Source organism: Oreochromis aureus, linkage group 12, assembly GCF_013358895.1.
Source record: "Oreochromis aureus strain Israel breed Guangdong linkage group 12, ZZ_aureus, whole genome shotgun sequence".
In the NCBI taxonomy this organism is placed as follows: domain Eukaryota; kingdom Metazoa; phylum Chordata; class Actinopteri; order Cichliformes; family Cichlidae; genus Oreochromis; species Oreochromis aureus.
Window position 1 is genome coordinate 28,698,084 of NC_052953.1, and position 10,117 is coordinate 28,708,200.

The window sequence follows — 10,117 nt, forward strand, 5'->3', positions numbered from 1 at the left end:
CGCGACCATTACCTGTCCTTTTATTAACTGCACAAGTAGTGCTGGTCAAAGCTGATAGCTAACTGGGTAATAGTGACATGGGTCTGTAGCTCTGTCCATCATTTTAGGGAACATATTTAGTTTTAAAGTAAGTTACAGGGCTTTTCCTGCCTTTCTGGAGGGCTTATATTTCACTAAAAACGATGTAATATGCATGTCCACATAATTATGGAATATTATAATTGTGATATTTAAAAAACACACACTGTATTTTAAAGAACACACATTAAGAAACGGATTATATTAGATTTATATTTTAAATATGACAAAATGCTGATTTTACAGCAGCAAAATTATTGTATCTCTACAGTTTAAACATTTAATAAACTTTGTGCCTGTACAGAATGGATAGTCAAACATACATTATTTTATATTTATATTTATTTTTGTATTCTTTTTACTTTATTATTATAGCACTAGGAATAAATAATAAGGGATGGATTCTGGATCAGCTCCATGATCCAAACTTGTGCCCATAGTATATGCAGTATTCTGAAGAATGTCTAAAATGTCACTGTGTGTGTGTGTGTGTGTGTGTGTGTGTGTGTGTGTGTGTGTGTGTGTGTGTGTGTGTTTTATGTATATAGATTTTTTCTAATTATTACTCATGATATAACACAGTCCAGACATGCCTTGTAAGGATGTTTCTATAACATTTTCTATCATTACTTTATTATGGATTAGGTGCGAAAGTTTTTAAGTGTGGACTATTAAATAATAGACTCATGCAATAGCAAATTGTGTCTTGTTCTCAGATGGACAGCAAGTGGAGAGTGATAGCTCAGATGAGGAGATGAAGGAGGAAGACAAGCAAAGAGTGATTCACAGGCAGAGCCTAGTTTATTTCTCACAGTTTTTTGTTGCCTTATGGTTCCAATCACTGTCACCAATCTTTGTATTTTGTTATTATCTCATAACACTTGTTTAATCAGCTACCATCTCTCCTATGGACTTTTTAATGTCTACAGTCTGAGATCAACACAGCCCGGCCCTCCAGCACTATCAGCAGCAGGAGCAGCAGAAATCCCTCAACAACAACATTGTACCCATCAGGTAAAACATAGGCTATGTTTGCTTTGCCTTGTCGCCACCTCACAACAGTAATATAGTATGATGCGATTCCATATGAGATTCTTCATGAATGTGTGTTGTTGTTATTCAGCCTTGGTCAATGTGCCCCTTTAAACATCTCTGCACGGCCCTGGCTCCCCAAAGTTAACAGTTTATTTCAACCCTGCAATGCAACAACACTAAACGCACACTTTACTAAGCTGCTTTAACACTTGCTACGCTGTTTTAATATATTTAGTGAGCCATTTGAAATCCTGTTTTGTTTTTGTTTTTTTGCTTTGTTTATTTTGAAATAATTTTCTCTTTAATAGTTTTTTTAAACTGTACATTTTATTTTATGCCAGAAATTTTTTTAGGTATTTATTTTATCATATTATAGCTAGCTCTTTTTACTTCTTTCAGGTGCTCCTTTCAGAGGTCACCAGAGTGAATAATCTGGTTCCAGCTCACCCTATTGCTAGCGTCCCCCTCTGTCACATGTCCTCCTTCACTGTGGTCTTCGTCTTTTCCTTATGCCTGACAGCTCCATCTTCAACTCCCTTTGTCCAATATATCCACTATCTCTCCTTTGCACTTGTCCACACAATCAGACTGGTTTCTCTAACTTTGCCCACTCAGCCTGAGCTATCCTTCTGATGTACTCATTTCTGGTTATGTGCTTTGTGATCACTCCCTAAGTAAATCTTAACATCTTCAACTCTGCTTTCTGTCAGTGCCACCGTCTCCAGACCTCCAAACATCTTAACAGGTCATACACCCATCTTATAAAGCGTTATTTTAACTTTTGCTGCTATCCTTCTGTCACAATATATGTTGCTTTGGATGGTTAACCCCAGGTTTTAAAATTCATCTACATTCACTATCTTCACTAATGAATATGTGCTAAACCAGCTGGAGAAGAAAAGTGTGAACTTGATGAGTTCAGATGATAAAATGCTGACAGTTCAAGAGTAGGAGCCAGACTCATAAAGACTGTATTGCTAACCACATTTTAAAAAGATAACCATAGACACTAACCATTTAAATCAAGCTAAAAATGTTGTGATAAACATTGAGGTGCAAGACATAGTTATCCCATATTACTTGGAATATGTCCACTTTCATATTGCTGACAAAGCATTAGTTAGCACCATAGACACTGTAAAAGATTTATATTGTCTATATTGGTTTATTCTGTGTATATGATTAGCACATACTCACTTCAGAGGATTTCCAACAGGATTTCTGACCAAATATTCCCTCATCTGCAGCTCTGCACTGACCGTGATGGGTTAAGGACTTTCTACGGTCCTATCCAGCTGATGGCCTGTCTCCTGGAATCTCAACAATGTTCTTTGGGCTGTGCTGGGAGACACAGCAAAACATTCTGGCTGTGACATGTGTTAATGTGCAATCCACGAGGACTTGGATTACCTGTGTTTGTTTGCTATTTTGGCCTTAGAGACGCTGATGTTGTTTTGCTTTCTTTTTAATCTCTGTTGAGTTTGAATATATAATCTTAAATGCTAATACGCTGATTATATTGGTTTATATAATAGAGGCCCAACTCTTAGTACAGTTTGTGCTGACAGGACTGACAGGAAACCACATGCTTTTGCAGGCCAAAGTGAAACTAAACAGAGTGTTTGATCGAAACGTAAAGTGTGTGTGACGCTGATGTTGTTTTGCTTTCTTTTTAATCTCCTGTTTATTTTAATGATGTAAGTTAATTATAAATAGTTTATTGTAAATAAATACTATGCAGTAAGGGGTTTGTAACTGTATATGTAAACTTCTGACCACAATTGTACATCAGTATTTTCTTAAGCCAATCTCATATGCTGTCCAGCCCAATCAGACTGAGAGACCATCTGTCAGTTTAACTGCAGCAGTCATAATTTTTGTGTCGGTATCAATGTCATGTGTGAATCAATCAGTGCCTCAAACATCCAAATAGAGCCTTATGTATTGCTACAGCTCATCAATATTTTGGTTATCAATTTGTAGGCACCATCTTTGAGTGCTCAGATTAAATCAAAATAGTGGAGTGTTTGAAAGAATAGGGCAGAACGAGTTTTGTTTCTATTCCCATTAAAAAAAGAGGATTGTTTATCACGTTTTTGTAAATAAAAATAGAAACTTTCAAAGATGATGACTCTGTTTCTGTAACATTTCAGGTAAAAAGCAGCATTGACCCACAGGAGGCTAATGAGGGAAGTGGGAACACATGGGGAAACAGCTGACACACATGAACATAACGATGTCACAAGGGGAGTGTAAAACTAAACACAGAACACAGGAACACAGGACCTCTTCAAAATAAAACAGGAAACATAATGAGACGCAGACACGAAAACATGAACTTGACAACATAAGAGACATAGACATGAAACACATGAAGGGCAAGGGAGACTTAACAGGGGATGAAAACACAAGGGGAAACTAATAAGCAAATGAACTTAGAAAACCTAATGAGCGTGATCCTCATTATTATATTCCTCAGAATACGCGCTTCTTTTGCGGTGGAGGATTACCAAAGTAATTGCTTACGGAGCTTGCTTCTTCGACATCTTTAAGAGTTGTTAACAAATGTCTGTCCTCCTCCAGAACATCTTATGTATGCAAACGCGCGTTCCAACTTCTTATCTGGTGCGCATCTTTGACAGCGAATGCGTACCTGCGGACCACTTATGTGCAGCCCTGTATATATATATATACATATACATATACATATACATATGTATATATATATGTATACATATATATGATCTTTCCAAACCAAAGGTGGTTCATGAGTGCCCTGGAGAGAAATAAAAGAATAGCAATCTTAGCGAGGGGAAAGTGAGGACTACAGGATGGATTAAAATGATGGATTAAAATGAAGCAAGTTGTGACTATGCCACTTACTACAGCAACAAAGATGGGCATTAATCTGTGCCAATTTATCTTAGTGGCACTTTGTGTGATTACAATAGACACATACCGACACATCATCCCACCTGCCCCTTCAATGCCCAAGATCTTTGACTCAGACTTCAACAAAGCTGGTGCCGTAGAGGACAGAGGCTGCTCCCCTGAGAAATTCAACAGGACAGGGCAAAACTACAATCTTGACTTATCCAAAGAGTCAAGATTGAGAAAAATGAGAAAAACAAAAAGAAAATGACTGGACCTCATTCACAAGCAGTATGTACATCAAATCTATGTGTAAATCATATGTACAAACATTTCACAAACCAATCAGTGATTAAATACTTTCATATGGGAAGTTGTTCAAACTCTAGGAACAACTTCACAAGTCCCTCTTACCATGCATACAAACAATGAGCAATGAATAAATGATGAAGGCCTGGCTGTTACAAGTCTTTAAACTGAATATTAATACTAATACTGTAGTTACTACCGGTAAGTAGCAACAGCATCCAAAAGAAACTCCTCAAGTATCCATTTCAATTTGATTTATAGCATTGGACAGACTGGTATAGAGAGTATTTGAAGTTTGCTCCAAAGCTATTACCAAAATTTCCTTGTGTTTCTGTAACAATATCATCAGTGTGAAGTGGATTTTTCCATTCACAGCAAATGAAACTGGCTGAGCGGCCTACTAGATTACTATCCCCAAACTGAGTAACATCTTAATTACCCTTTATTATGTGAAATATGTGTCAGAAAGTTATTTTATTTAAAGAAATGTCAGGAACTGTCAGGAAAATAATTTCAGGAAAAAAATTAAACTCTTTGCGGTATTAGTTTTGAGATAATCTGCCCTCCTCATCTGATTACTTGTATTTGTATATAAATATTAAATGTAGAAAGCATCCTGCTGATCTCTTCACCAGGAGAAATGCTATTAGTTCTATTGCAGAAGTCAGACTGGTTGTTGAGAATGATTCCAGTGCTTGGAGAGAGGACCTTGCAGCCAAATCTGTAAACAAAAAGATATTAAATTTTTATCAAAGAAAGAAAAATGTGTGATAGCTGGTTTCTAACAGTCACACAGAATGATGTAGGTGCTGACTTGTCATTGATGGTGCTAATCACAGACACAATAGGTCCATCTTCAGCCAGCACAGACATGTGTGGTACCAGTGGTGTCTCAATTTGAGATGATTTTGTAATAATTGTTATCATGAGTCTCGTTAGTTATTTTTTGCCATAGAGAGAATGAAAAGAGAATCAAAAACAAAAACATTACAGAAAATACGGCAATATCAAAACAATAAGCAATATTAAAAAGAAAAGAAAATCCATCCATCTTCTTCCACTTATCCGGGGCCGGGTCATGGGGGTAGCAGCACTACGCATAGAACCTCACTTTCCCCGGCCACCTCCTACAGCTTATCCGGGGGAACCCCAAGGCGTTCCCAGTCCAACCAAGAGATATAATTTCTCCAGCGTGTCCTGGGTCTTCCCCAGAGCCTCCTTCCAGTGGAACATGCCCAGAATATCTCACCCAGGTGGCGCCTAGGAAGCATCCTTTCGATGTGGAGGAGCAAGGACTCTACTCTGAGTACCTCCCTCTGGTCCCGGGTGAGGGACCAGACAAAGAGCCACTCAAGGGACCCCCATGCGAGGAAGACCAAGAAAAAGTTCACCCTGCCCGGGCTAGGGTTACCAGGCAACTCCAGGCCCAGGGAGGGTGCCCCAGGGCTTCTGGTGTTTGAGCTTTGGGCTTTTAGAAATATTGTTACTCATTTGTGTCAGTTGCTACACCACTTGAAAATTAAAGTTAAGTCATAACTAAATGCAGTGTTGTACTATTTTGTTGCACTGTATGCAACCAAAGCAGGTTCTACTCTATTAGTGAATTTTCTTAGCAGTATTTCATGATACTTACTTTATCTGAGTGGAACTTTGGATGTCAGATATGTTCCTTTAATCCATTGGCAAATTTTAAAGCTTCAATATAACGGTGATAAAATAATGTTTTTTCATCAATTGTCTTCGGTTCTGAACTCATTTTATATCCTGAAAATATAAACAATTTTTAGTGTGTGTGTGCCTGTTGCCATATGCAATAACCACTAAATCCATTATTTAAACAGATCAGTTCAAAACATAAACGTATCCAACAAGCATCATTTTCAAAGTGTAAATGAGCAGCAGCCCTAGAGTCAGTGTCTAACAGGAACCTTTCATGATGCACGAGACTGAGGATGGCTCCTCCTGCAGGGGGTGGAGGGAAGTACATCTGGTACTCTCCCAAAGAAATATTTCACCCATCAGTCACTGTAACTCCACACAATACTATGTCCTCCAGTGTGAGTGTTCCTTCTGAGCAAAAACATTTAAACAAATTACTCTGCTGAGCAAAACTGAACACAAGGCCTTTAATATTAATTTAATTCATCCAGACAGCTCACAGTGTAGTCTGTGAGGAATCATGGCAAAGCTTTACAGAGTCAATTTTTTAATTTGCAATTAGATCATTGTGCCTGGCTTACAAAAGGTCAAAAAAGAGAGCAGCATGAATCCCGCCTGACAATACCTGTCACTGATTAAATTCTTTGCTCTTGTTCCGTTGTAAAACACATCTGGCCCCTGCTCTGCAATCATCTCCAAAGTCTTACTCAGATTCTCAAATTTCACAATATCACCGGTTTTAAGAAGGGCCCCGTTCTCATCTGTGTATAAGTTCCTAAAAGACAAAGACAGTGAGAGAAAACTGAAACATTCAATGTTTGTTCCTCATATTTTTATAATCACACTGTGGATATATTTCCTACTGTAGTAAGGTATTATTAATCTGTGGGATCTGCTGACTTTGGACTAGAGGAATTGGAAATCCTTCTCTGGCCAGCTGGATTGTCGACTGAAAGAGGTCGGCTCACAGCAACTTCCCAAAACACCGATGTGCCTCATCATAGCATCGAATTTCACCAGGAAAACCAATCCGTTTGCTATCTGTTTAGAGGAATAATGGATAGTCAGGCTTAAATTTAAAACGTACATTTGCTAGTGGCGTTCCATCAGGACAACCAAAGTCAAATTTAAAATTAGACATAAAGTAAAACGTACCAAAGCATATCAGTCACTCTCTCTTTTCATCTCCGACACCACTGCCAGCTCCTAGCCTGTCAATTAATATGTGAATCTAACCTTTACATTACTGCCATCTTGTTGCTACAATTGAATATTGTCACTGAAAGCTTACTTCAATCTCATAGCTCTGTTTCTGAGAGCACGTCCTTCTCCTTTAAACAATGAGTGAAACTGGGCAAACTGAGAGGTCAGCTCCTGGTGGTTTGCACATGCAGATTGTGGATAAACTGTAACGCTTGGACATTAGACTGAGGGGAGACCAGCGTGCAGGGCAAGCTGCTGCTGGCTCAGCTTTCCTAAGTCCTTTAGTATATTAACAAGTAAAGCTTTGATAGTGATGGAGAGAGGTCGTCAGCTCCAACCATGCCAATAAAAAAGGCAAGGTGACCAGGTGGAGGCTCAGCCAACACTTTCAAATTAGCATCTAAGACCATAACTGAATGTTATAAGTTTAATCGTCTGTTTTTGTCACACTCAAATGATACACAACACCAGAAAGGCAAAACAGAGCGAGGTACACAAACAAATATACAATTTTGCTGGGAAAGAAAGAGAATGTGAGTGTCTGAGTTTGAGTGTTTGTCATGGAAAATACTTGAAAAATGAGGGTGAGTGACTGCAACAATGATGTCATATACTTATCTTCCTTTCTATTTAAGTAGGCCTCCATGTGGGAACATAACGCAGATGTCTGGGCACCATCCATAAGCAGTCTCTGTGGACCCCCTGTCTTTCTTGATCCATATATTTCACATATCTTCTGATTTTTTATTTTTTTAATAAGGAGTTGATCCAACAAATGTACAAAACAATTTGTAGTGGTCATTAGGGTAGCTGGTATTTCTATATCACATTTAATGAAAGTCTAAAATAGGTCAGTAAGTCTGCATAGTTTGAAATTTCCCCATAATTTAATCCTAATGCTGTAGTTTACATTTACTTCATAGTTAAATAAGTTATGCTTTGAGAGGTCAAACCAAATCCTCGGGGTGCCCCATAACAACTGCAATTATCTTCATAATTGTGAAAGTTTTAGTAAGTGTCGAGTATTATATGTGTTTATGAAACTGTAACCACAAGACTAAACTACCTTTGTTGAATAGGCCTAATAGAAGCATATTAAATGCATTGGATTAGATTAGCCTGTATTTTTACAGGTTTTTGACACACACACACACACACACACACACACACACACACACACACACACACACACACACACACACACACACAAATCTCAGCATATCAGTGTTGGAACCCTGACTGATATATTCAGAAGATAATAAACTCCTGTCTGAATCTCAAATAGAGTTGGTGTTCACCAGGTCAGCTCAGAGTTTGCTAGTAATACTCCTGATGTAGAAGCTATGATACACAGGAATTCCGATCTATCTACAGGGCAACAAGACAAGCGGTGATGAAATGTGATGATATGTTTCTTGCCCATGAATAGGATTGTGGCTACACAAATGTAATCACTTACTCTGTCCCCACAGATATGGCGCTACCTATTAAAGAACGACACAGGCCAATTCCCCCCCATATATGTATCAGGACTTGTTTCTATCTCTATCTCTATCTAAAGAGATAGAGATAGAAAGAGATAGAAAGAGATATATAGATATTACTGGTCAAATGTTTGGGATCAGACATGAAGTTTGTCTGTATAGGAAATTTGGCAAATGGGCAGGAAATGCTGACAATGTCAGAGTTAGAAATAATGATTTCAGTGGAAATCAAATCATGAATGTGTTCTTCCAACTTTGCCTTCCTCAAAACAAATACCTCTTTCAGCAGTTACGGCCTGGCAGATAATTCTACGTGTCAATTTTTCAAGGTAATCTGATGAGACTTCACCCCATACTTCCTGGAGTAAATACCACAAGTTGGATTGGCATGATGGAGTCTTCCTCCCTGCCAAACAGCTCAAGCTGTTCTGACAGCTCAATAGTGTTTAGATCCAGAGACTGTGCTTGCCACTCCATTACAATCAGGATTCTAGCTGACTGATTATTTTTTTTAAATATTGCTGAGGTGTGTTTTAGGTCATCCTGTTATGGGATGAAATTGGGCCCAACCAAGTGTTGTCCACATGGTGGTGGTCCTTACTTAAGTTGCCCTTTTATTCCATACAAATAGGCTATTTTAACACCCCCAAAGCACCTCCAGACCATTATGCAGCATCTATCCATCATATTTAACTTATGGTATTAAGCAGTGTTCTTGTCAGTGTTCTCTCCACTTTAGGCTCACTGTTTTTTTTGTTTGGGTTTTTTTGGGGTTGTTTTTTTTGGTTGTTTTTGTTTTCTCTCTCTCGCTCCTTATTCCTCATTCTCTCTTTTCCTCTATCAGTTTGTGTTTGGTTTTTATTTTGGTTGTGTTCAGTTGCAAGACTCATTCTGGGGCCCCGCCCCTGGTTCCATGTGCCTCAAAGTAATCTGTGCACCTGTTCCTGATGACCTCATATTATTTGTATTTGTCTTCCACAGTTGTGCATCGGGGCTTCTCACTCCTTTTTCTGTCCTTGTCTGTGAAGGCAGTAGTTAACAGCACAGTAAGAGATTTAAAGTATTGTTGCAATTTCTCTGGTTGAATAGTCTTTCTATGCACAGCACTACACTGATGGGTATTTGTAAACAAACAACTACTGATGCTTCAGATACTAAACTAACAAAGAATGCCAAGCTCCCATTTTTGCCCTTATTAGCATAGTAGTTTTCAGTTGAGTAACACAACTGCAAAATGGTTTCCAGTTGGTCAGTTTTGAAAAATGAATAACTAGGATTAGCATCCATCTGCAGAGGGCTGACAGTTGTGACAAGAAGCCTCTATGCAAAAATGTAGATCACTCTGTAAAAATCATCTGATTCATTTTTTATAAAATGGATAAAGCTGTTTGTGAAATACATGAAAATGCTTTTCTTTTGATTTTTTTAAATGTAATCATCAATTTAATAATTCACAGGCTTATTATGTGTAATACTTT